Here is a 27,857-nt window from a genome sequence, read left to right on the forward strand (position 1 = left end):
GATGTCTATCCTGGTGTACCAAGCAAGGGATACTTGTTTTAGTCCATACAGCACTCGCTTGAGTCTGCATACATGTGACTATATGTTGAAGGTCTCAAATCCTTCTAGTTTCTCAATATACACCTCTTCCTCAATTATATCATTAAGGAATTTTGTCTTTACATCCATCTAATTTATCGTCCATCCCATCTGTGATGACAATACTAGAATAGATCTGATTAATGAGTACCTTGCTACTGGAGGAAAGGTCTCACCGTAATCAATTCCCTCCACCTCAGAGAATCCTCTGGACACAAATCTAACCTTGTTTTTTTCCGCATTCCCATCCGTTTCTTTCTTTACCTTGTAAAGCAATATGTAACTCACCACTGACTTCTATGTTGGTCTTGGGACCACTTCCCGAACACTTTTTCTGATAATGGAGTCTTACTCCTCAACCATGGCATCAACCCATACTGTTTGTTGCACTTCTTCCTCGAATGAGGATGGCTCAACCTATACATTCTCGCTCATTAGAGCCATGTAGCCAGTGTACTGATCTGGTGACCTCCTCTACTTGTGTTGTGATGTGGATGCTCCCACATTCTCTCTAGCATCATGCATCAATCTGTCAGCCTCTCTCGTGTGCTTCCTTCTATCTCTGGAAGTATCTACATGAGTGGGTGTTTCCACTCTCTGCTCCTCTGCATGTGGCTGCTCCACATCATCTTGAGGTTCCTCCTTAGCAGCTAAAAGATCCTCCTCTACATGTAATTGAAGCTAACCCTCAAAGGAACATCTCATGGCATTCTCTTCATCGAACTTCACATCTCTACAAACGACTGTCATCTTGTTGGATGGCAAGTACACCCGATATTTGTGAGGTGTTTCAGTGTACCCCACAAATATACCCAACTCAGTTTTTGGCTCTAGCTTTTTTTGTGCATCCTTGGTAACATGAGAGTAGACTGATGAACCAAAGATCCTAAAGCATGCCACATCTAGTTTCTTACCTGAAAAAGCTTCTTCTGGTGTACTAATCCTGAGAATTCAATGAGGGGTTATGTTCTGCAAATAAATAGTTGTGTTGCATGCTTCAACCCACAAGTGAAACGGTAGGCCTTGATCATGTAAAATCACATGTGCTACTCCAAAAATACTTATGTTCTTCCTTTCATCCACCCCATTCTGTTGTGGGTTATGAGGTGCTATTAACTCACGTCGAATGCCTTTTTCTGCACAGAAGTTCTTGAATTCATTCGACACATATTTTCCATCGTTATCACTTTTGAGAGCTTTAAATTTCTTGCCAATATCTTTCTCGACAAGTGCTTTAAATTCACAAAATTTAGTGAACGTCTAATATTTCTTTTGCATGAATAAAATCCAACACTTATGAGAAAAATCATCAACAAATATTACATAATACCTATGCTTGGTCATGGATGTTATCGAGAATGGTCCACACACATCTGAGTGAACTCAATCAAGGAGCGCTTGCACTCAACTATCTTTATCATGAAAGGAATCTTTGGTGTAATTCCCCATTGTGCACCATTTGCATGTGTCTCTTTTCTCTAGTGTACCCTTGGGAAGTCCTGTAGAAATTTGTTGCATGATCTTCAAAGCTTTGTGGTGCAAGTGACCCAATCTTCTATGCCACAACTCACTGATGTATTGGCTCTACACCTTCTCTGCTTTTGTGCTCAAAGCAGCGCAGTCTTCTATATCCAATTTGTAGAGGTTCTTAACTCGAACCCCGATACGCTTCACCTGTCCTGAGGCTATGGATGAAGGAAATCCTTTCCCTTTCTAAATATCACATCGTAGCCACGGTCCTCCAACATGGAAACTAAAACCAAATTCTTCTTCAAAATCAGAACATACATGAAATCTTTTAATGTTAGAGGAGAACCAGACTCCCTCTGAAAGGTAATAGTACCGATGTCGGTCATGCTATACCTCCCATCATCTCCCATATCGAGAATTCAATGAGGGCTTCCGTTCTGCAAATAAATAGTTGTGTTGTATGCTTCAACCCACAAGTGCAATAGTAGGCCCTGATAATGTAACATCGCCCGTGTTGCTCCCACAACACTTATGTTCTTCCTTTTAGCCACCCCATTTTGTTGTGGGTTATGAGGTGTTATTAAATCACGTCAAATACCTTCTGCTACACAAAAGTTCTTGAATTCATTTGACACACATTTTCCATCATTATCACTTTTGAGAGCTTTAAATTTTCTTCCAATATCTTTCTTGACAAGTGCTTTAAATTCACAAAATTTAATGAACGTCTAATCTTTCTTTTGCATAAGAAAATCCAGCACTTATGAGAAAAATCATCAACAAATATTACATAATATATGTGCTTGGCCATGGATGCTGTTGAGAATGGTCCACACACATCTAAGTGAACTCGATCAATGATCAGTTGCGCTCAATTGTCTTTATCATGAAAGGAATATTTGGTGTACTTCCCCAATGTGCACCCTTTACATCTGTCTCTCTGCTCTAGTGTACCCTTGGGAAGTCCTGCATGATATTCAAAGCTCTGTGGTGCAAGTGACCCAATATTCTATGCCACAACTCACTAATGTCTTGGCTCTACACCTTCTCTGCTTTTGTGCTCAAAGCAACGCAGTCTTCTACATCCAATTTGTAGAGGTTCTTCACCCAAACCCCGATACACTTCACCTATCTTCAGGATATGGATGAAGGAAATCCTTTCCCTTTCTGAATATCACATCGTAGCCATGGTCCTCCAACATGGCAACTGAAACCAAATTCTTCTTCAAAATCGGAACATACATGACATCTTTTAATGTGAGAGGATAACCAGACTCCCTCTGAAAGGTAATAATACCAATGTCGGTCGCACTATACCTCCCATCATCTCCCATCTCGATTTGCATATGGAGGTCCTTCTCCTACAAGTCACTGAAGAATTCTTTGTTGTCAGTCATACAGAATGAGGCTTCACTATCTAGATACCACATAATACCCATCATTGATGTCACCATGAAAGAGATGAGGGTGAAATCCAGTTCGAATTATGAAGCAAGAGCTTCACCTGTCGCTCCTCCTGAGGGCTTATTATCGGCCTTCTTGTGCGGACACTTTGTGGCATAGTGTCCCAGCTCATGACAATGAAAACATTTAATCTTCGACATGTACTTCTTCTTGTCACCCTGACTGGAATCTGATTTGGAATGGGATGACTTCCCCTTCCCTTTCTTCACTTTCCAACTAAGGCACAGTTCTCCTCATCATCATGCTTGGATGAGGATCCTTCTCTGGTGTTTCGTCGAATCTCTTCTTGTACCAGGTCGGACCATAATCAATTCCACTCTAGTAGCTTCTCCTCCCATTAACTGAGTCTTGGTAGTTGTTCCAGCTATTGGGAAGGCCTAGAAGTGCTAGGCTCACTAGATTGTCTTCTACAACTATAACACTGAAACTTCCAAGATCATCCTGACATTGGGTGAACTTGGTTAAGTACTTCGGCGTTGTGTCACCCTTCTCCATCTTGATTTTTTTGAGCTTGTCCTTTAGTGCTAGATTCTTGTGGTCACTGTTGTTTTGAAACAAGCTCGTCAAGGCCTTCCACATTGCAAATGGATTTTCCTTACTTTGGAGGTTTATGACAATATGATCTCGAACTCCTAGGATAATCCTTCTCGCCTTTGCCACACACTTTCTCCACTCTGCCAGATCTTAAGCATCAATTGGCTTAGGAATATCTTTGTGTATGAATTCCTTAAGCCATTGTCTTTCAAGACTGCCTCCATCTTGTCCTTCCAAGCAATATAGTTCAAACTACCTTCAAGGGAATATTTGAGTCTCAATCTGTAGAACAAAATCCTACTAGCTCTAAAGTATGATACTACAAATTTAGCTTATCCTGCAAAAGACAAACTCGTATTCTTCTCTTCTATAGTGATTTCAAATATGATACCATGTAGAAATTCCTTGTAGATTCAAACTGCAGATTGTAATATGCTAAAACAATTGACTTTAATCTACTCTACTCGATAGCAGAAACAATAATTGATGGATGAAATCACGAAGCATAAAAGAGAAAGAATTCAATCACACATAACAAAATAAGTTTCTAGGGAAAGATGCAGCTAAAAACCCCTTCTATCTATATATTGAATTAATCTTAAAATATGAGAAGATTAGAATGCTTTGCTCAATCTCGAGTAATCTCTACACTATCTCTATCTGTCTCACTGCTTCACAAACAAGGTCAACTCAATACTTAGCCAAATTTCTTGCCTTCCAAGCTCTTATTTCCTTGTGCAGTTTCTTATGGAATTAGCCCATTTTAATTTGGAAATTCCTCAATTATGAATTGTGCAATCCTCATAGGCCTTCCTCTGATTGTGTGCACCACCTGTACAATTCGAATGATTATACAACTGATAGTACATTCTCCCTAAACTCCAATCTCAACCGAGTCTTTCTCTTATCTGAAATGTGTGAGTTAATTATGAGTGAATCTTTAGTTTACTGATTGATCAATGTTGGTTACACCCAACTACTGCGGGTTATACCCCACTATTGGATCTCCCACTAATTCCTCCATTAGTTGGAACTAGTTTAACTGAATTTAACTCAGTTAAACTGAATTAAATAATTACAACTCAAAATAAACTCAACCTGGGCCCCTAAAATTTAGGAACCACTCTACATGACTCTAGATAGACTCCCAAATCGAATTAACTGAGCCAACTAAGTCAAATTAACTTAGTTAACTATTACAAGTTGCTATGAGAAATAGAATTACAAATTAATTTCTAATTTAATTCAAGGGCAAAATTAAATTAGGATTTTCTTGTTGCATTTTTCAACAAATATGGTTACTTGGCCTTGCCATACAACTTTAAATTGTATGCATTAGGGTTTGTATTCCTTTTACATATTCCTCTATTTAAGAGAAACATTGATCTTATGTCAATGCTCATGCTATGACCTAGTTGTTTTTGCAATTTCATGTATACTCCAACAGAATCACCTAGATTGTGGTATGCCTATAAAACAACTACCAAAAAATTGTTCTTTGCTTGTATTAAGTCATACATTCTTGATCTAGCGTATGGTGTTTCGTTTTTTTGTCCTCTAATTTCCCTATGTTTTAAACTTTGGATAAAAGCTGTATAATGGTGTAGGAGCATGAGGCTTGAAGACAAAAGGCTTCGAATTTATTCCAAAAATACAAAAAAAGTTTACAAGCAAAGGAGTGGGATCCTTTAGCTATCAATTTACAAAGTTCTCTAGATAGGATTTGAGCTAGGATTTAGGGATTGAGTGATTTTATAATTAATTCAAGTTGTTTAGATTCAGTTGAGATTCTCGAGGAGAATATCAACCAAATTAGATATTGTCTAAGATTAGGTAGATTCGATCCATTGATTAAGGATCTGATTGTTAGAATGAAATGGTATTTATGTAAGTTCTGAATGATTGTAAAGGGATTTTGACTGATTTGGCTTGATTAGGCTATATAAGATTAAGTTACAGAAACTGTATCTCTGTGTGTTTGTGTAAAATTGGTCAATCCCGGAGGTGTTTTATTCCTTCGAAATATCTTTGAGTTCTGTTGATTTCCAATTTGGCTTTTGAATTAGAGTATGTAAAATCTGTATTATATCTCCAATCTTGTGATTTTCCCCATTTTGAAATAATTTGGTTATGTTCTAAAAACATCAGAGAATATGGTTTGATACAAGTTAAATGTAGCGGAGGTGTTAAGTTTGGCAGAATAGAGAAAAGAAAACCTGGAAAAATCATGTTAGCCAAAGGAGTCTAGAACCATCCGATCTACAGGTCAAATAGATCTAATGGTCATCGCGTGCCAATAAGCTCGTGCGTTAGTCAAGGAAGAAAAGTGGTTTTATCAGTGAAGCTATTTATCAGGTGAAGAAAAAGTGGTAAGTTGTCTTTTGAAATTCTGAGCGATTCCATTAATCGACCGAAACATAACACTCAAGTGGAGAGAGAAAACCACTTTATCGGGTGGAAAAACATCGTGCAAGATCTTCGTCTGATATCACTGTTAACCTTTGGATCAAGTGTGTTGTGATTAATGGTGGAGGATCGTCGATTAGTTTTGTTGATTGGGTGAACCAACAATCGACGGATTGAAAGGTAAGATCAACGATGGAGAGTTAGCGTGATAATGTTTGTGGAAAAATAAGACATAATGAGGAATTAACCAAAAGTTTGAATTCCTTTTGATTCCATGGAAATTGCAAGGTTGTCATATTACGGGTAAAATTAAGCGGTTTTGCTAATTTAGTAGAATAGCCAAGTTTGGAGGTAGATGACTGATACTCCAAAGGAAATCCAAGAAGAAGTACCACCTGAACTTGCAGAAATCGTTTCTAGATTTGAACGATTATCCATTACACCTTCACCCAGACCACCATTTGTGGTATTAGAGGGGCCTATTGACACTGAACAGGATCTTAAGGATCAGAAAAAGAAATCCAACATGGCTTTCAAAGTTGGAGGAAGAGGTGGTGGTCGAATAAGAGGAAGACTAGTTGCAAATGCTGAAGTGTTGGAAGCTATGCAACAGATGAAAGCTAGATTGGAAGAAATGGAAATGGGAAGAGATGCAGATGCTGGAGATGTCAGTGAACCTAAAGTTGGAGCTGCAAAAGATGAGGAACCTACAGATGTAACTCCTGAAATGAGATTCTTTAAGTCAGTATTGAGATCCACATCTAAGCCTAGACTTGAAGTTTCAATCTACATAGGAAGCTTAAGCCCTGAGGAATTGATAGACTGGATAAATGACATGGAGAAATTCTTCAATTATGAAGAAACAGAAGAAGGAAAGAAGGTGAAGTTTGTTGTCACAAAACTGAAAGGACATGTAGCACTTTGGTGAGATGGAGTGAAGGCGGGAAGAAGAAGACTTGGCAAATAACCAATTAAGAATTGGAATAGGATGGTGGAAAAACTGGAAAGTATGTTTTTTCCAAGTGATTATCAGCAAACATTATTTAGATAGGTGCATAATCTTAGAGAGAGGTCTATGACAGTAAAGGAATACACAGAGAAATTCTATAAAGTGAGTATAAGAGCAGGACAAATCTAAGATACAGATGAGAAGGTTGCAAGATATGCGAATGGTCTTAGAATGGAGATCCAAGATGAGATAAGTGTACTATATCCTAAAACAGTAGAAGAGGCTTATCAGATGGTATTGAAGGTTGAAGAAAAACTCATGAGGAAGCAATCTGCCAAAAATAGAGGTACTTTCTGAGGAAGGGCAAGTCAAGGTGGTAGAGGAAGGTCTACAACACCTAGAGATGGAGCTAGCAGTAGCTCAAGTCAGTATGCACCCATAGGTTTGATGCAAGTGGCAGAGGGAGTTTTTCCAGAGGAAGAGGAGGCAGAGGAAGAGGAAGAGAAATCAGATGTTACATATGTAACAAGCTAGGACACAGATCTTATGAGTGCCCAAAAAATATAGGAATGAATCATAGGAATGCAATTGTTGCAAAAACTGAAGAGGAAGCAACAAAGGTAATAGAAGAAGAGAATGTACCAGAGAAAGGGGAATCTTTGGTAGTCAACAAAATTTTGTTAAAGCCAGCTAAGGAAATTGTTGAACTAGCACAGAGAAAAACCTTTTTTAGGACTGTGTGTAAGGTTCAAGGGAAGTGTTGTCAAATGATAATAGACAGTGGTAGTACAGATAATTTTGTCTCCACAGAAGTGGTAGAGAAGTTGAAGTTGAAAACAAAGAAACATCCAACACCTTACAAGGTGTCATGGCTTCAAAAGGGATATCAGTTGGTAGTGAATGAGCAATGTGAAGTGGAGTTGCAGTTGGGTAAATACAGAGACAAAATTCTGTGCGATGTGATGCATACGAATGTGTGTCACATATTGTTGGGTAGACCTTGGAAGTATGACAAAGGAGCTATGCATTATGGAAAGAATAACACATACAAATTTAGCAAAGATGGGGTCAATCATACATTGCTGCTAATGGAAGAAGAGGATACATCAAAGAAACTTGATCCAAAGACCTTTTTTTGAGTGGAAAGGAGAACTTGCAGCAGATAGAAGAATATGAGGTAAGTTTTGCATTGGTTTTCAAACCCAAGGTAATAATTACTTCCACAAAAGTTTCTGATTTACCATTTGAAATTCAAGAGATGCTGGAAAGTTATTGTGATATCATTGTAGATGATTTGCCTGATGAGTTACCACCCATTAGAAAAATCAGTCATCACATAGATTTGATTCTAGGAGAAAATCTACCTAATAAAGCAGCTTACAGGATGACTCCCACAGAGAATGAAAAGATCAGGAAACAGGTTCAGGAACTATTAGACAAGGGACTGATTAGAGAGAGTTTGAGTCCTTGTGCAGTGCCAACAGTGTTGAGCCAAAAGAAAGATGGAGGTTGGAGAATGTGCACTGATTCTAGAGTAATCAATAATATAACAATCAGGTACCAATTTCCTTTACCTAGAATCGAAGATTTGATGGATTGTTTGAGTGGAGCTAGATATTTTACAAAGTGAGATTTAAAAAGTGGTTATCATAAAATCAGAATCAGATAGGGAGATGAGTGGAAAACTGCTTTTAAGACCAATGAAGGATTGTATGAATGGATGGTAATGCCTTTTGGATTGTATGAATGGATGGTAATGCCTTTTGGATTTTAGAATGCCCCTATTACATTAATGAGGCTCATGAATGAAGTTTTGAGATAATTTATTGGTAAATTCGTAATAGTATATCTCGATGATATATTAGTTTACAGTAGATAAAAAGAGGAACATGTGAGACATCTAAATTATGTCTTACAGAGGCTACAACAAGAGAAGTTACTGTTAAATTTAAAGAAATGTTCATTCATGAAGAAGGAGTTGGTGTATTTGGGCTTTGTTGTTTCTGTTGAGGGGTTAAAGATGGATCTAGAGAAGATCAAGGCTATCATGGAGTGGCCTTCACCAAAAGGTGTCTTTGAGGTAAGAAGTTTTCACGGTCTTGCTAGTTTTTATAGGAAATTCATAAGGAATTTTAGTAAGATCAATGCTTCAATTATTGACACAATAAAGAAGGACAGACAACCATTTAAATGGACTGTTGAAGCAGAAAAGAACTTCCAGCTGTTGAAGAGAAAGATTACTGAGAAGTCTATTTTGATTTTGCATGATTTAAATAAACCTTTTCAAGTGAAGTGTGATGCTAGTGGAGAAGCCATTGGCGCTGTTTTGAGTAAAAAGGACAAGCCTGTAGCTTATTTTAGTGAAAATCTGAATGAGTCAAAGAAGAAATATTCTTCTTATGACAAGGAGTTTTATGCAGTGGTGCAGTCTTTGAAGAAGTGGAGACATTACTTGATGTCCAAGGAGTTCATATTGTATTCAGATAACCATGCATTATAGTACATTATGCAACAGCCAAAGCTTAACCAGAAGCATGCAAAATGGGTAGAATACCTTCAAAGTTTTAATTTTGTGTTAAAACATATAACTGGTCAATCAAACAAAGTAGCAGATGCCTTAATTAGAAAAAGCATTTTAGTTCAAGAAAGTCAAATTAAAGTTTCGGGTCTTGATTTTCTTAAAGAGTTATATGAGAAAGATCTAGATTTTAAAGAGGCATTTGAAGCTTGTAGAAATCCTGTTTTGTTAGACAGAAGCAAGTGGCTGGATTATTTCCTGCAAGAGGGACTATTGTTTAAAAGAAATCAGCTGTGCATACCAAATTGTTCTATGAGATCAAATTTAATCAAGGAGAAACATAGTGGTGAACTGGGAGGACATTTTGGTGCAGACAAGACTTATGAGCAGTTGAACCAGTTTTATTTTTGGCCAAAGATGAGAGATGAAGTGGAAAAGTATGTGAAAAATTGTAAAGTCTGTCAATATGCAAAGGGAAGGAGCCAAAACATAGGTTTGTATGTTCAATTACCTATTCTAGATAGGCCTTGGGATACGGTAAGTATGGACTTTGTTTTGGGTTTACCAAAAACTCAAAGGGGACATGATTCAATTTATGTAGTATTTGATAGATTTTCAAAAATGGCACATTTTATTCCATGTTATAAAACCAATGACGCTACTCATGTTGCCAACATGTTTTTTAAATAAATTGTAAAGTTGCATGGGTTACCTAAGAGCATTGTTTCAGACAGAGATACCAGATTTGTTGGTCATCTTTGGAGGACCCTGTGGAAGAAACTTGGTACTAAATTGAGTTTCAGTTCTGCTTATCATCCTCAGACTAATGGGCGGACTAAAGTTGTGAACAGAAGCTTGGGTAATCTTTTGAGAAGTCTTACAGGTGACCATCCGAAATAGTGGGATCAAGTATTGGCACGGGCTGAATATGCTTATAATGATTCAACTAATAGGAGTACAGGGCGGAGTCCATTCCATATATTTTATGGAATGCACACAAGAGGAGTGTCTGAATTGAGAGACTTGGGAAAAGAAGAAATGAGAAGCGCTAAAGGAGAAGATTTTGCTACAGAAGTTCAAGCAATACATGAACAGGTAAAACATCAATTACAGGACAACAATAAAAAATACAAGAGAAAAAAAGATTTGAAGAAAAGAGAAGTAAATTTTGAGGTTGGAGATTTGGTTTTGGCACACCTAAGGAAGGAAATATTTCCAAAAAGGGAGTATAACAAATTAAAACTTAAGAGTATTGGACCATGCAGAGTTTTAAGGAAATTTTCTGCAAATGCATATGAAATTGAGTTACCCCCTGGCATTGGAATATCTCCAATTTTCAATGTTGCTGACTTACACAGGTATGAAAAGGGACAGGGAGATGACACGGCAGAAGACAAGGAAGAACAAGAGGTGGATTGGGTAAAACAATTACCTATAGCAAAGGCATTGCAACCAGAGAAGATATTGGATAAAAGAGTGTTTAAGAAAAAAAGGGGACATGAGTATTTTCAATACTTGGTCAAGTGGAAAGATCAACCAATCGTTGATGCTACCTGGGTAACAGAAACCATGCTACAGAAGTTGGGCCGTTCTGTAGAAGAGCTCATGGACAGGAGCCCATGAAGAGTTTTGTCCTCAGAAGTCTGATGCAGGAGCATGAGTCTTGAAGACAAAAGGCTTCGAATTTATTCCAAAAATACAAAAAAGTTTACAAGCAAAGGAGTGGTATCCTTTAGCTATCAATTTACAAAGTTCTCTAGATAGGATTTGAGCTAGGATTTAGGGATTGAATGATTTTATAATTAATTCAAGATGTTTAGATTCAGTTGAGATTCTCGAGGAGAATATCAACCAAATTAGACATTGTCTAAGATTAGGCAGATTCGATCCATTGATTAAGGATCTGATTGTTAGAATGAAATGGTATTTATGTAAGTTCTGTATTATTATAAAGGGATTTTGACTTATTTGGCTTCATTAGGCCGTATAAGATTAAGTTACAGAAGCTGTATCTCTGTGTATTTGTGTAAAATTTGTCAATCCTGGAGGCGTTTTATTCCTTTGAAATATCTCTGAGTTCTGTTGATTTCCAATTTGGCTTTTGAATTAGAGTATGTAAAATCTGTATTATATAGCCAATCTTGTGTTTTCCGCATTTTTGAAATAATTTGGTTATGTTCTAAAATGTTATCGGGAAATCTAGTGTCTATTCAGAGCTGCTAGTCCCACTAAGACGGGTAGCTAGCTTAGAAACAAATAGATTAAAGTCACTTGTTTTTCATTTATGAGAGAGAGATGAGAAAGAAGCAGAGAGTACCAACCTCAGTCTTCCGCTTGGCTCCTTGCTTGTTTCCTTTCTCCTTTGATAGAATCTCGCCACTGCTTCCTTACTTGTCCTGCTTCAAAGAGCACCTGCAGATTCTCAGAAACATAATACCATCAAAGCATAGAGATCTATCATTGTAAACAATATAGGATCAAATATATATTGACCATACAAATGCATATATCAACACAATATTCAGAGATACACAAGAATATGGAGGAAAACTCAAATAGCTTTATTAGTAAAAGTAGTAGAAGAGAGGATTACAACCACTTGGTTTGACCCAGTGCCATCCTCCCAGCTTGAAAGCCCTGTTCACCTCATACAAAGCAAGATCACCCAACAATGTCTTCAAAGAGAAACCAATAGCACTTCCTTGCAAATTACAAAATTCCAGCCTTTGGATCTCTTGGATGAGGGATCCATATATAGACGTTTACAGGGGAGTGAGTTAGCTTCTGGGATTTTGATTAGTGTCATTTCACTGATAGTTCTTGGTTCCACATGGACATTTTAGATCCCTTACTCATCCCTGGGCGAACTCAGAGAGGCAAGTGTCAAATGAGTAGTTTCTAGAAGATTCTCTAGGTTTCCACCTAGAAGGGCTTTCTAGTATGCATCGCACTTTTTGCATGTGGCAAGTGAGATGCATCGCACCTTTAGCACTGGGCAGTCTGTGTGGTCCTGCTTTGACCAGTTCTGAGTAGTTTTTCATGGAGAACTTCTGGGAGATGATGTAATCAGCTGACCTTGCTCCTTTAGGGTATGAAACAACACTTTTAGGAACTTAGAAGCCCTTGGTTTATGGACATGTATGATTGGGGTTGTAATTCCCAAATATGTCTATAACAGTTGCCCCCTAAAGCATGAGGTTGTAAATCCTTTTGATGTTGGGTGAAATGCTTTATAATGAGGATCCGAGGTTTTTCGAACTGGAAGGTGACCTGTAATAAGATATAATACAATACATTATCTTCATAATATTTTTCATGATCTAGCTGAGGCGGGCATTCCCATGCTCAGCTTTGATAAATTCAATTTTATGTACATAGGACAGACTACCGTCTGTGTGCAGACTGATGATTCTGGTACATCCATCATCCCTTAGTTTGGATGATTATCTGTGCAGCAATGATGTACATTTGATGTCTTTATTCTCCTAAATATATCGCAGCCCAGATGGATGAAACTAGATCCGAGGTCTTCAAAACTCGTTCAATCTTTGCCCGAAGTACAAGTCGATCCATGCGAATAGATGTTCTGAAGTGGAACATGGAATGACATCGCCTGATTACTAGCCAATGATGTAAGTTGTTAACAGGCGTGAGAGGAATCACCGATGATGATGATGACCCTCAAGGTACTGCAGTACAATTCACGTGGTGTGAATACATGAGTTAATGTCGAACGCCACTCAAAGTCTTTCGGTCGAAGGCCATTAATGTAAACCTGTCGCCGGAAGTGAGAAATTTTCCATTGAGGCATGCAAGCTTCAAAGTACTGAAAGGGTTGTTCCTAGGTCGGCTTCTTGGATAATGAGCTGATGTCAACAAGAAGTGACCCGTCATAGGAGGGCATTGATGGATCCCACATCTATGACATGGAACGGAGCAAATGATTTCGTAGAGGTGAAAATGATCTGATGATACAAGGTTCAGGGTGGTGGTCATGAAAGAATGAAGCGTGAAGGTATTGCAGTGGATGAGACACAAGCTGGGTAGGTGAATTCTCTGAACGACTTCTCTTGAACATATTGGCGACACTGAAATGGATTGGTAGCATTAAACCCAAAAGTGGATGGTACGGTGGACCAATGGTGGTATGACCGGTGAACGGAATAACCCAACTTGACTCAATCATGGTGATGGAGTGAAAGTGTCATGTTCAAGAGCGACCTGCTACCAATAAAGTTTCTTCAAGTTTTCTTCCCAATTTTCCCCAGTCATTTTTGACCGGTACCTCTTTATTTTTGTCAAGCTTGAGGAGGATAACATATGCTTGTTCTATAAAATGCCCTTCAGGCAAACCTATCGCTATGTTTTAACGAGCCTAGCAACAGTGAAACTCGCTCTTGTCTAAATCGACAAGTTTGTCGCTATTGTTTTAACGAGTTTAATGACAAGGATAACTCGGTTCTTTTCAATTTTAGAGAGTCTGAAAAGAGACGAAAAGAAGACTCCAATATTCCTTTTTCATAATATAATCCCTTAAGTCCGAAAAAGTATAAAATAATGCGAAAGGGATGACTTTTCGATAGTTTTAACAAGCCGAACAAGACAAACGCTCAATCTTTTTGTGTAATAATCCCTCAGGTCCAAAAAGATTAAAATATAGAGGAGGGATAGCACTTCCAATCACTTTAACGAGCTGGAGAGACCAATTGCTTGGCAATCTTTTCATATTTTACAAGTCAAATGGAAAGAGCTTAAAGGAGACTCGTTTGAGGAACGAGTGATGTTTTCAGATAGCAGTTGGTTCCAAGTAATGTTTGGAAATTTTCAATCACAGCAGTGTAAAGAAGGTGGCTAATAAGATCACTCGTCGCAGTTGTTCCTCAAAAGGGGTAAACAATAAAATCGAGGCGAATGATCAGCTAAAATAGAGTGGAGGTGATGGTAAGAACACGACCAAGGCTCAAAAGCTGATAATAATTCAAACTCAATGGTTATTTACCGGTGGTGGGTTCATTTTTTAATGGGCTTAAACTCTAGTGGAACATATGCTCATTGCTAGGTTTAGTTTTTAACGAGATTGAACTTCACGTAAAACTGCTCGTGATAATGGTCATTGATATTTGATTCACCGTTGACAGTAGGTTCTTTTGATGGTCATACTACCTATTCAATTGCTCCATCAAACTAATTAGAAATGAGGACATATGCTTGAAAAATGAGTTAAAAAACAATTCCCTACTTAAATTACATGAAAGGTAACTTAAAATTAGTTTTTTACCCCTCATTTTACCATTTCATTTGGAGTTGTGACTTTTGGAGCTCTGGAGGTGTTTTCCCCTTTGATTTTCACCAGCTGATTCCATGAGATTCTATGGACGATTTTCGACGCCGTCTAGACCATGTAGGAGCTAAACCTGAGCTCTTCAATTGCATTCTTTCCTTTTTGAATTATGAGCATGTTTTCCTGCTTTTCTGGGGCTCTGGGTTTGAAAATTCCGTTCTACCCCCATCGCACTTAGTGTATATCGAAAGGTGTGATGCATATTAAGCTAGCCACTGGCCAGAATGTATGCATCGCACTCATTACACAGCTAGGGTGCGATGGGCGCAAGGAGAAAAACTTTTGCATTGATTTTTCATGGAAATTTTGCCTGTTTTTTGCCAAATCAGGACCCTGATTCTTCTCTTGTTTGTTTTTTAGAGATTCATCGGAGAAAAATGGTCATTACATGGCGTGAATGCGAGCATGAAGAAGAGGACATGGTTGCCCTACATGATCTGGGTACGGTAACTGCATTACGGAACTGTGGCTTGCTCAAGTTCTTCCGCATTTCTAACATGAGGCAACAAATCAACTTGTTGCAATATTTCCTCGATGTATGGGATCCTACCAACCAAGTGTTCCAGATAAGAGGCAAATCCATCCCCATGACTGTTGAGGACATCTACTTTTTGACCGGTTTATCAAGGCATGGTGCCCCTCTCTCACTTTCAGGTTCTGCCAGTGGGGTTGAATCCATGAGGGATTATATTCGTCGATACTGTAGAGAAGGATCTCAGCCAAGCAGGGATGGTAAGATCAGTATCTGAGATGTCACTGGCCGGCCTTTGAGGACTATTTTTTTCACCTTTGCTAGATTGGCTGGTAGCGCGGCCCTTCACTTGGCCAATATGTCCTATATGCAGTATGCCTTGGAATGCCTTGAACCCAAGGTATTCAACTGGTGTGATGCAGTACTTCCAGTTATCAAATAACAGCTTACCAAGGTGAAAAATGGAAGATCCAAGAACTTTGGCTATGGTTCTATTCTGATTGCTTTCGCCTTGGAGAAGATCCCACTGATGCAGCCACAGTACATTTCACTTGGCCTACCACCACCGACTGAGCCACGGATGCAGAGATGGGTTGACCTTATGGCCAGACATGCTGGTCAACCGCAGGTTTCATTCTCTGATGCTTTCTTTGAGTGGTTCAACTGTGCCGAGTATCCATATGCAGGGATGGATTTCCGGGGTGACTCGGATTTGGTGCTGCCGGCTGGCGAGCAGTGGGGTGTCATAGGTAAAAATCTTTGACCATGTCTCTGTTTATTGTTTTTATAATGTTCTTGTGTTTTTCAAATGTTTATCAAGACTAATCAAAACTCATGTGATTATGCAGATATTGGGCCAGTGCGACCAACAGCGCGTCTGATAGGAGCAGTTGTCGTTCCAGTAGGAGTGGTTGTAGGGAGGGCAATTCTTCATGACCTGGACGTATCCGAGACCCTTGCAGTGTTGCAAGATCAGATCAAGGGCCTCACCCTTGGTATTCCGGATGTGAGGACCGATGAGCTGCCTCTAAGATTACAGCGCCATACCACTGGCATGCCGAGCCGATGGACCAGGCTCTTACGCATGATTGCACAGGCGGTGACTAGTTATCATGAGCACCATTAGATTAGGGTGCCCCCTTGCATTTTGAGTTTTTGGGTCATATGACCGATTTTGTCCTGGACACAGAACACTATGTACAAACTATAAACAGTTATATATATATTTTTATTTTCGGAGCTTTATTTTGGTTAAGTTATATTATCCTGATGCAGTTTATTGATAAAATGCTTTTCTTTTACAAATGTTGCAAATGTCTATCTAACACATAATTTGCTAATGAATCGGTTAACGTGTTTAAGTTTCTGGAAATATGTTGATATTGAATAGAATCGAACTGTCTTTCCAAAATATTGACCCTTAGGAACATGCGATATATAGCTAGATTCTGAACGGAATAAGTGCCGGTAAGTTGTAGAATGATGAGCTGTGAGTCTAGCTTGACGACAAGTTGGCGTATGCCATGCGCGATGGCATCAGAGAGAAGTTCTATCAACGCGCTATATTCAGCGATGTTTTTCGTTGATTGACCAATACATACCCCTCTGAAACTCACTAACTCGCCGCTTGGATCAAAGATGGCCCAAGCTGCAGAAGATAGGTTTCGTGTACTATGACTCGCCCCGTCGGCGTATCCAACAAATGATTCCAATGGGTTCGACATCTGCAAAAAAATGCAAAAGTGGATTACCTAACCAAAACGATCACTCTTAACGAAAACAAAAATGTAACAAAAGCATATGAAGAGGTTACCATGCCGAGTCAAGCATAGTAACGCTTAAGGTACAACCCGTTTCGGGGTTGCGACAATGGAATTCCATTATAATCTACTAGCTTGTAGGCTCCTTTTGCTAATACACGCTTAACAATATAGGGATCCATCCACAAAGATTAGAACTTACCTGCTCCCAATTTATTGGATTCCTGATCATAGAGCAAGACCAGGTCACCTTCTGAGAAAACGCGGGGTTTGACATTCTTGTCAAATTGTGCTTTGACTCATTTCTTATGTGCTTCGTTAGCCAAGGTGGCGTCATGACGAGTTTCATCCAGTTGGATTAATTCTAAGAAATGAGCTTCTTCCTCTAAAGTTCCGGGGAGGAGGTCGACTGCAAGCTTGAGAGACGAAATCTCACATTGAACTGGTAAGATTGCTTCCAGGCCATACACCAGCTAAAAGGGTGTAAACCCGGTCGCATTTCTCACTGATGTTCGGTATGCCCACAAGGCTGAGTACAGGATTAGGTGCCAACTTCGTTTATGGACTCCAATCATCCTTTGCAGCATGCGTTTCAGGACTTTGTTGATCGCTTCAACTTGCCGTTAGCTTGCAGATAATAAGGAGTAGAGGTGTCGTGGGATAGTCCTAATTTGGCGGCCAATTCAACCATCATGTGATTGCAGAAATGCGATCCATGATCTCTAATTATAGCTTGCGGAACGCCGAACCTGGCAACTACATGATTGAAAAAGAAAAGAGTAGTCATTTCGCCGGTGTTGTTTAATGTAGGCAACGCCTCAGCCCATTTCGTAAAATAGTCAACTACGACTATGATATACCCATGCCCCCCAGCCGAGGTGGGGTTACATTGCATGAAATCTATGCCTCACTTGGCGAATGGCCCAACAGCAACTATTGGCTGCACAGGCGCGGGTGGTATTTTGGTTTTGCAATCGAAGATTTGACAAGCATGGCAACTTCTAACTGCGATTATGCAATCTTTGAACATTTTTGGCCAGAAGTATCCTGCTCGTAAAATCTTTTGTGCTGTAGCATAACCAGATTGGTGCCCCCCACATGCACCTGAATGACAATCATTCAAGACTTTTTCGGCCTCCTCATGGGTGAGGCACCTTCACAGAACAGTATCGACACCACGACGGTATAGTTTATCACCGACGATCATGTAGTCTTTTGCTTGGTATCGAGTACGTCACTGTTCTAAGCGAGAGGTATTAGACCTATATGTTTGGGTTTGGAGATAAATGATTATATCTCCATACCACATATCGCTTGAAGATATCAGAAACAAAGATTCATCCACAATTATTGTTTTGGATGTTGAATCGTTGGATGATGATGGTAAATCACATAGTGACTCTGCGAATACTAGAGCTTTCTTTGATTTGGATTTTAGAAATTCCAGATCAAACTCTTGCAAAATTGCTATCCATTTTGAATATTTGCCCCCAAGCAATTGTCGCGACAAGATGTAGGTCATGGGGTTGCAATCTGACAAAATGGTAGTTTTTCGAAAGAGAACATAGTGTCAAAATCTTTGTATTGCTTGAACAGCAGTGAGAGCTATCTTTTCAACATATGAGTACTTGCTTTCTATATCATTTAAGTTTCGACTTAAATAATAAATAGGATGCTCGATTCCATTGTCTTCTTGAACTAAAACCATTGCGATGGTCGTATCTGCTGCAGCCAGATACAGGTTAAAGTCTCTTTGATAATGAGGAGCATACATTAATGATGCCTGTATTAGGGATTCCTTTAGAGCATCAAAGGAAGCTTGCGCGACCTGATCCTAGTTGAAGGGTACTTCTTTTTTCAAAAGACATGTATAACCTTTAGCAAGTTTGGTGTAATTTGGAATGAACCTCCTCAGAAAGTTTACTTTCCCTTGGAGTTTCTGAATCTGAAGCAAATTTGAAGGTGGAGGCAAATCGATGATTGTCTAAACCTTACACGAGTCGAGACGAATTCCGTCCTTTGAAACTACAAAGCCAAGTAAACGACTAGAACCGACGCAAAACACGCATTTGTGTGGATTGAGTCTTATTTTGTAGTGTCGGCAATGTAGAAATATTGCTCTCAAATGTTGCGGATGATCGGTCCGCTTTCGCGAGTGAGCCGGAAGATCGTCGAGGTATGGTTTAATGATGTTCTTGATGTCATGGAAGGCATAATTCATTGCCCTCTGAAAAATTTCCCTTGCGTTCTTTAAACTGAAAGGTAGCTTATGGTACGCGAATGTGCTCCACGGACAAATAAATGTAGTCTTTGACTAGTCCTGTGGGCGGATATTTATTTGATTATACCCGGAAAGTCCATCCATAAACGAAAAGATTTCGCATCTAGCGCATTCATCAATTATCTGGTCGATGAAGGGTGTAGGGTAGTTATCCTTTGGACAAGCTTGATTTACATCCCTGTAATTCACGCAAACTCTAATTGTTCCTTGCTTTTTCATCATAAGAACAATGTTCGATACCCAATCAGTTAAAGGAATCGGGTAAATGAAACCAGCATGCAGATGTTTTTCAACTTCTTCCTTGATGGCAGCGGCTTTATTTGGGTGCACCTGGCGAAGCTGTTGTCTTACTAGTTTTACATCTGGATACATCTTAATTTCATGTTCAATTATGCTCGAGTCAATGCCTGGCATTTCTTCATATGACCATGCAAAGACATCTCTGAACTCGTGAAAGAGAGCGTAATATATTTCAAGTTCTAAAGAAGAACAAGATTTGCCAACATGAATATTTTCTACAACATCTGGTTTAGTTGAGATATTTATGGCGATAGTTTCTTCAATATTGGACAGATTTTGCTCGGAATCCACCATGTTTACAATATTTGATAGAAAATCAAAAAATGATGGATGATTATGGTCACTGGAGTAATCTTCGTTGTAATCCAGAAGATGGGAACGATGGTGGTAATCTTCCCATGGTGCCCCCTGTATGTTCATTGACTGAACAATTCCTTCGTCTGTAGAATGTACATGCGACCAAGGATCTGAAGAGGTACCATACTCCTTAGACCTATCTACCCAAACGCTTGATGAGCGTTCATTGGGGTTTGCCTCCCATGCCGAGAACATTGATTGCTACAATATTTCTATTGGGCTTGGAGGCAACACCTGGTGACGATCCATGCTAATATCGTGTTCGGACATCTTCTGAATGGAAGATACCATATTGCAGGTTCCCACCGTTGCCACTTCTGCCAAGTTGTTTGGAGGCGGTAGGGCAAAAGTACCCATCAATGTAGGGTCTTTTAGTAGGCCTACTCCAATATTTTGAAGCGACTGAGAGCTTCCGTGGATCATCGGAATGCTTCCCATAAATTGCGAACTGTTGGGGAGGAATGTCTGTTGGTTGACAATTGTAATTCCCCCTTGGAAGGGAAATGCAATCTTTCTGAAGTATGTCAACACAACAGCAGCCATAGCATAAATCCAGGGCCTTCCCAGTAGGATGTTGTAATCGAGGTTTCCATCGATAACTTCCACATCAATTTCTACTATTTTGCCCCCCAGTTCGACTTGCAAGTTACTTAAAATCTCGTATGGAGTGTATGTTCATCCATCAAATGCTTTTAACGTCGTCGACGATCGTGACAAGGGTGGTGAGCCTAAAGTTTTCCAGCAACTCATTGACATAATACATGTAGATGCCCCCTCATCAATAATTGTTCAATGAATAATTTTGTTGAGGGCTTTCACTTGAATGAGGAAAGCGAGTTGAGCTAGTAACTGAGGTTCATATCCTTTATGATTAAAGGCCACAAGATTGGAATCTGCTGGGTCAATCCCACCTATTGCTGATAATAGAGCCTGCTTTTGGGAGGTGCAATTTTGCAGTACTTCAAGTGTCGACATAGCGGACGACGATTGGGCCAAGTCCTCTACTATATTATAATTCTGTGTAGCTCTGGCACGAGGATTAAATGTCAATTTGTGTACTAGTCCCTTTGGCAGCTTTATCGTTAGCTCAGGTATGATGGGTGGCACAACTTCGCTCGAAGTTGTTGTCGAACTACTAGGTTGATCAGTAGCCTTGTTGTTCAACAGCTGTGGATTCCCGTAATCTTTATTCCTTGTCAATATCAAAGCATCATTTTTCTGTTTTAAAATGGACAACATAAGTACTTGGGATGGGGAAGCATTGTCACTAGCAACCAGATTGGTTCCTAGGTTTGGAAAAAGATCAGTCAATACTGTTGAGGTTTTTAAATTCTTAAAAAATTTCTTAACTTCAGCTTTATATGGACAATCTCTCGTCCAATGATCCTCATCGCATATGAGGCATGGCTGAGTAGGTTTCTTTTGCCCATAAGGGTTTGCAAAAGATTTTTTAGGAGACGAATCATCCTGTTTCTTCTTTTTGATCTTCCCTTTCTTCTTTCCTCCTGGTTGCTTCGGTTCTTTGCCTTTTTCAGTTGACACGGCATTAACCTCCAAGGCTAGAATTTCTTCATTTGCATTTTGATCAGAAATCTTACGGGCTTTCTTAGATGTAGCCTTTGTCAATTTCGTGCTCGTCGTACCTATCACGCCATTGCCGACATGAGAGTCTTTGTTTGATTTAGGAGGAGGAGGAATGGAAAATTCTGGTCTCGGAGCATCAGGGATTTTGTCATAGAGCGTGCCAGACTGAGTATAGATCAAGTCTAGATATTGCGCACGAGCAATCACCTGCTCTTCAGTGACAACCCCTCCCTTCGCCACATCTTCTGTTATAGAAGGTAACAAAGACTTAATAAACCATTCAACTAGTAGCTGATCAGGGACATATGTTTTTACCATTCTACGACGACGTCGCCATTCATGAATATGATCGGATATGTGAGTGGCCGTCATTTGCTTGAAATTGGTAAGAAGCTCTGTTCCTGTTTCATACCTTATTGGTAATTGAAAATGGGTTAAAAAGGTTGTGGCAAGGGCGCTGAAGTTATCAAATGAAGCTCTAGGAAATTCAATGTACCATTTTGCTGCTGGACCAGTTAACGTTCGCTGAAAAAGGTGAAGCCGAATCGAATCATCATTGAGAGTGTTGGATGAACACCACAGATGAAAGGTCATCACATGATTCGACGGGTCTTCACCCAGATTTCCATTAAATTTAGGAATATCTGATGGAAGTTTATGAGGAATCGTTGGCCACCAAGGGGCATAAGCGATTGGATCGTTCGTTAGCTGATTTAGATCTGGTAACTCTAGAGTCGCCACGAAGGGCAACTGTTGATTCAGGTTCGGCAAAGCGTACCCAGGATAAGATGGGATCGCCTGAGCAGTGGGTCTTTGCGTACCAGCATAATGTATTTGATGCTAATAACTTTGATAAGGTGGTTGGGCATAACCAATTTGAGACAATTGGTGATAACCGTTTAGAATATACGGTTGCCCATTACCTTCAAAGTTTTGCTGCTCAGGTCCTTGGTAAGCTTGTTGGAATTACGGTTGTTGATGTTGCACCAGCCATGGTTGTGAAACCATTTGTTGTTGCCCAATACTAGACATTTGACCAAGATGAGGGGTAATAGTACCCGTTTGAGCCTGAGTTGCTCTAGTTAAGGAGCCACTAACTGGCGATTGTGGCTGTGTCGCGGAGATAAGACGTTGTTGTACAATGACCTGAGAAACTTGAGGTTGGCATACAACAGGCAATGCTTGTACTTGCGACACAATAGCTGGTGTAGTGGGGATATTCGACACAGGTAGACTCGGTTGCATTAAGTATACAACTCTTGGTTTTTGGGGTAGTATTGGCACCCAACCGCTGGATGTGATTCCAATTTGACCTGAATTCAGTTGTGAACTTTCATATGGTTGTTCTCCCAGAGGGAACAATGAAAGGGTGTAGTGCCCTCCATATGGCAGCAATCTAGTGCTCAAGGTAATGATTGGCCTTTGGAGACCAGACTGCCAAAATTGATATTGTTGTGAAGGATCAATTTGTTGAGATTCAACGTAAGAGATTCCAGATACTATTCTGGATGAACAAACGAGAACAAAACATACTATCGAAATAGTCCCTGGGTGGACTCCTTCTAGTGGTTGAGAGCTAGTTGGGAAACATGGTATACCAGGGAACATCGTCGGAGTGGAGGCAGGAGGTTCTGCTACCGCTAAATTAGACGAGACAGTCCTAGATGTCGATGGTTGTCCAGACATATCGAGTCTATCCAAAAGACTTCCCAGTGATTCTATAGGAACTTGTGATGAAGGGGTATTAACTTCTGAAGTAGAAGGATATAGGTGGATCCCAGTCCCAAAATGCAATGGAATACTGGATGGGAGATGCTCCAGAATCTCTTCTATAGCAATCAATCCGAGTGGAAGAGGCAGACCGTCAGGTCCGTAAAATATTTCTGGTGCCGAAGAGGGTATAGATTCTGCAGCGACAAATGCCGGAGGGGTAACACCTTCCGAATCAACTCTAGATGGAGCTGGTTCAGGAGTCAAAGTGTTTATTGTTACACTAGGATCAGTTCCAATGTCCTCTTGTAATTGCAGAACTTCTTCTGTAGAGGCAGGGATACCAGAAATGGTTGGAGTAAATGGAGTCTCAGAGGATGTTGAAACACAAGTTTCAAACAAACTAGGAGACTTTGACCCAGTTAAACGAGTTCGCTTGGCCTGGAATGGTTTCGTTTCCAAAGTCAAAGATGGTTGACTCGTCAGTCTCTGCGAACGACGGGGTTTTGATTGACTTTCTTCCACAATTGCGGATTATTTGATCAACTCAAAATAAGAGGGGAAAATGTTATTCCGTATTAAATGAATTTTAGACACTTTGACACAGCTTGCTTTTTCACTTTTTAAGATTCAAGAAAAAGCTAAAGATGACTCTAGTCGCCTTTGATTTTTAATGACCCTGAAGTGACAAGTGCTCAGATGGACCTTTTCCTTTAAGGAATCTAAAAAGGAACAAAAGAGACTACTCTGGAAATCTAGACAGAGGGATTACCAAACCAATCGCAAAACTGCAGAATACTTTTTAAAGTACGGCAGTCAATCTTCCCGAATGCTGTGTCCAGTGCATTGCGATCGATAGGGTGGCAGACACAGCTTCCTAAGGATAAAGGATATAGCCTATTGTGGTCTCCCAATATATACTCGACGGTATGTGGGAGCACAAGTCCGTACTGGCACTTGCCATCTCAAAGAGGAGGAATCACCCAACCTACGATGAAAGCGACAGTTACCAGGATTTATGATGTCGAAATATGTCTCTAACCTAGACTTCTAGATGTTGTGCGTTAGGTTCCAAAGCGTTTTTATGTTCATTGAATTTATTTTACAGTTGATCTTTCTTAAGAAGTTTTCCTTTAAGGTTCACCGCATGATGTAGATATACAATTCCTAAAATGAAATCTAAGATGATAAACAGTCATTTACTCTTCTTTTTGCAATGAAAATCTTAGCTACTAAGGAAAGAGAAATGAAATCCTTTCAACATAGAGTAGAGAGTACACACTAGATGCACTGTCCTAAATCAAAATCAACAAGCAGTCTAAATGCAAATGCACGTGCATGTATTTGTTTTCCGCTTTCTTAATGTGTGAATGACAAAAAGAATGCTGAATACAAATCTAAATTATCTCTTCTTTCAAAGCGACAGTACTAATGATTTTCTTTTCAAAAAAACAATAGGAAGGCAAGACGACACTTTGCGATTTTGAATTTAAAACTGCTTTTGACACTTGAAATACTTATAAATTCAGATCAAATACAAGAGTAACAGTGTAATTGACTATCAGAAAGAGAAGTATTCTTTTCTTTGACTGAAAACGACACTTGCGACACTTTCAAATCAAAAGATGACAGTTCGATTAAGCTACCATTTTGTAAATGAGAATTGTGAATGGCGAAAAATACATAAAAACATTCACAAATCTTTGTACAATGGAGGCTGAATGATGTAAAGGAAGGGGGTTTCTACATTGGTCTACTGATCATAGACAGAAAAACTCCTGAATAAAATTGAAGATAGTGAAGAAAAAACCAAAATCTAAAGGCAGAAACAGTCTTACCTGATCATCGCACCTGTAACACAGGGAAACAGGGATGCATCTCACCTACTGCACACGAGAGGTGTGATGCATCCAGTTTGCCTAAAGGATAGGGTGCGATGGTCCAAGAACGAGACTTTAACTTGGTTTTTGGTCGCAGTTTGCAGTTTAGTTCAGGGATTTAGGCCGAGAAAATGATAGTCAGTAACTACAAAGTATAGGGCTGATCTAATGAGGTTTCTCAAGCTACCTTTAGGGCACTTAGGATGTTTGCAAGTCAATTGTTCAGTTCATAAACAAACCCGGAGATTGACTGAAGCAGTGTTGATCTACTTTGCACTTGCATAGCAAATGCAGTTCGAAGGCTAGCTGGCTTGACTTCAGGCTCTGTCTGTGGTTTATGAATCAAACAAATAGAGACAAGCAATCAAACTAATTTGTCCCCAGTGGAGTCGCCATTTTGTTATCGAGAAATCTAGTGTCTATTCAGAGCTGCTAGTCCCACTAAGATGGGTAGCTATCTTAGAAACAAACAGATTAAAGTCACTTGATTTTCCTTTAAGGGAGAGAGATGAGAAAGAAGCAGAGAGTACCAACCTCGGTCTTTCGCTTGGCTCCTTGCTTGTTTCCTTTCTCCTTTGACAGAATCTCGCCACTGCTTCCTTACTTGTCCCGCTTCAAAGAGAACTTGTAGATTCACAGCAGCATAATACCATCAAAGCATAGAGATCTATCACTGTAAACAATATAGGATCAGATATATATTGACCATACAAATGCATATATCAACACAATATTCAGAGATACACAAGAATATGGAGGAAAACTCAAATAGCTTTATTAGTAAAAGTAGTAGAAGAGAGGATTACAACCACTTGGTCTGACCCAGCACCATCCTCCCAGCTTGAAAGCCCTCTTCACCTCATACAAAGCAAGATCACCCAACAATGTCTTCAAAGAGAAACCAACAGCACTTCCTTGCAAATTACAAAATTCCAGCCTTTGGATCTCTTGGATGAGGGATCCATATATAGATGTTTATAGGGGAGTGAGTCAGCTTTTTGGATTTTGATTAGTGTCATTTCACTGATAGTTCTTGGTTCCACATGGAGATTTTAGATCCCTTACTCATCACTGGGCGAACTCAGAGAGGCAAGTGTCAAATGAGCAGTTTCTAGAAGATTCTCTGGGTTTCCACCTAGCAAACTACTTGTGCCATTTGTCTACTCTTGCTCATCACACCCTATAGAAGGGCTTTCCAGTATGCATTGCACTTTTTGCATGGGGAAGTGAGATGCATCGCACCTTTAGCACTGGGTAGTCTGTAAAGTCCTGCTTTGACCAGTTCTGAGTAGTTTTTCATGGAGAACTTCTGGGAGATGATGTAATCAGCTGACCTTGCTCCTTTAGGGTATGAAAAAACACTTTTAGGGAATTAGAAGCCCTTGGTTTATGGACATGTATGATTGGAGTTGCAGTGCCCAAATATGTCTATAACATAAGAACATCAAAGAATAGGGTTTGATACAAGTTAAATGTAGCGGAGGTGTTAAGTTTGGCAGAACAGAGAAAAGAAAACCTCACAAAATCGTGTTAGCCAAAGGAGTCTAGAACCACCCGATCTACAGGTCAAATAGATCTAATGGCCATCGCGCGCCAATAATCTCGTGTGTTAGTCAAGGAAGAAAAGCGGTTTTATCAGTGAAGTTGTTTATCGGGTGAAGAAAAAGTGGTAAGTTGTCTTTTGAAATTCTAAGCGATTCCATTAATCAACCAACACGTAGCACTCGGGTGGAGAGAGAAAACCACTTTATCGGGTGGAAAAACATCGCGTAAGATCTTCGTCCGATATCACTGTTAACTGTTGGATCAAGTGTGTTGTGATTAACGGTGGAGGATCGCCGATTAGTTTTGTTGATCGGGTGAACCAACAACCGACAGATTGAAAGGTAAGATCAACGGCGAAGAGTTAGCACGATAATGTTTGTGGAAAAAGCGGACGCGATAAGGAATTAACCAAAAGCTTGAATTCCTTTTAATTCTGTGGCAATTGAAATGTTATCATATTGCGGGTAAATTAAGCAGTTATGCTAATTTAGCCGAATAGCCAAGTTTGGAGGTAGATGACTGATACTCAAAAGGAAATCCAAGAAGAAGTTCCACCTGAACTTGCAGAAATCGTGTCTGGATTTGTGATTATCCATTACACCTGCACCCAGACGAACACATAAATTCATTCATGTGAACAATTTGTGATGTTTCCCTATGTACCCCACTATCTAGTATCCACAATGCCTTTTTGGATGTTTTCCACACTTTCCTTGTTCCTGTCACATGCATGTATACTTCAGATGCAAATCTCCCCCGTGATTTTTTTCTCTACTTGAGATAACACTAACCCTTCTAGTGTTCCCTAACATTATTCTCTTACAATAGATACCAGATGTCATAATTATGCTACCTAATGAAATTCATTGTTGGTTTGATGGTCCTCCTCCGTGTTAATATTTGTCGATCTATAACCACTATCTTTATGATTTTATTTTATGGCCAAGAATGTGTGTGTCATTCCTTGTGCATAATGTTGTGATTGTTGAATGTGGAAGAGCCGAGGCATATTGGTTAATATACTCCCGTGTGCTTTCAAAACCCAAAAGAATATTGTGAAGGATGAGCTCCCTTCAAGGTAGATTTTCTAGTTGCATTGTTTTGATTGGTGTATAGTCCTTCTCTACTCTTTCTAATCCATGACATGTATAAGTGGACGGATGAAAACTGGGATATTTCTCGTCGGGTTTATTAGTTTGATGGTATAG

General features: G+C 39.6%; 1 pseudogene; it reads left to right on the forward strand.

Annotated features, from left to right (window-relative positions):
• The window catches only part of LOC149252398 (lysine histidine transporter 2-like), a 48,735-nt pseudogene that overhangs the window by 14,882 nt on the left and 5,996 nt on the right, over nucleotides 1-27,857 (forward strand).

This window comes from Pinus tabuliformis, chromosome 7, assembly GCF_031772625.1.
Source record: "Pinus tabuliformis cultivar Carrire ecotype Pingquan chromosome 7, CPIR1, whole genome shotgun sequence".
NCBI lineage: Eukaryota > Viridiplantae > Streptophyta > Pinopsida > Pinales > Pinaceae > Pinus > Pinus tabuliformis.